Raw genomic sequence first — 270 nt, 5'->3', positions numbered from 1 at the left:
TTTTTTTTTTTTTTTTTTTTTTTTTTTTTTTTTTTTTTTTTTTTTGCATCCACCTCATTTCATCAGTAGGTCTACTTTTGCAGGCTTTTGGTAAATGAGACCTCTCCAACAAATTCCTTGAATGGAAATGAAGTGTGGTTTGGCATTTACAATTGAGTTAAGCAGTTGGCTCGGATTCTAAAAAACGAAGTGAAGTGAAGCTAACACTGCACTGCAAATCTGCTGGTGTTAAGTCAACACAATAGGGCATTCATTTTAACACCCGGTAAA

This window comes from Hippocampus comes, unplaced genomic scaffold, assembly GCF_001891065.2.
Source record: "Hippocampus comes isolate QL1 unplaced genomic scaffold, H_comes_QL1_v1.1 scaffold174, whole genome shotgun sequence".
Taxonomy (NCBI): domain Eukaryota; kingdom Metazoa; phylum Chordata; class Actinopteri; order Syngnathiformes; family Syngnathidae; genus Hippocampus; species Hippocampus comes.
The sequence above is the reverse complement of the archived record's forward strand: the minus strand, read 5'-3'. Positions refer to the sequence as shown.